This window comes from Penaeus monodon, chromosome 24, assembly GCF_015228065.2.
Source record: "Penaeus monodon isolate SGIC_2016 chromosome 24, NSTDA_Pmon_1, whole genome shotgun sequence".
NCBI lineage: Eukaryota > Metazoa > Arthropoda > Malacostraca > Decapoda > Penaeidae > Penaeus > Penaeus monodon.
In genome coordinates this window covers 14,110,466-14,110,872 of record NC_051409.1, presented here as the reverse complement: position 1 = coordinate 14,110,872, position 407 = coordinate 14,110,466, and the positions used below count along the sequence as shown (strand labels likewise).

The 407-nt window shown below is 45.9% G+C and overlaps 1 protein-coding gene across 1 annotated transcript in view; it reads left to right on the top strand.

Annotated features, from left to right (window-relative positions):
- Nucleotides 1-407, top strand: part of LOC119588867 (calcium-activated chloride channel regulator 4-like) — a 5,371-nt gene that overhangs the window by 3,816 nt on the left and 1,148 nt on the right. The gene's annotated exons all lie outside the window — the stretch shown is intronic.

Sequence of the window (407 nt, the reverse complement as noted above, 5' to 3'; positions counted from 1 at the left end):
GTGAAGTATGATCTAAGTAGGAGTTATGAACAGCGTCATAGCCTTGTAGGTGGAGGAGTCACCAGCATCTTCGCCTCCCTTCCCGTCCCACCGCTGTCACCAGTTTGTTAGATCCTTTCTTGGTAGGAGTAGAGGAATCCTACAGACTAGCAGGTGAGCAGTAAAACTCAACAATTCTTTCCCTTGTTGTAAGAAAAGGGACGGGTTCACTGGAACTAATGGTATTCATGGTAAGCAGAGAGAGATAAAGTAGAATGTTATGGTAGTGAAAGTTGAACGGGACCTGAGACGAGAACGACCCTTCATGGCCGAAGGCATGATGGAGAGATGCTTAGACGTCCCTTCCACTTGGTATAACACCCTTTATGGACATTGGACCAAAATATATACTGCATCTGGTCGATAGC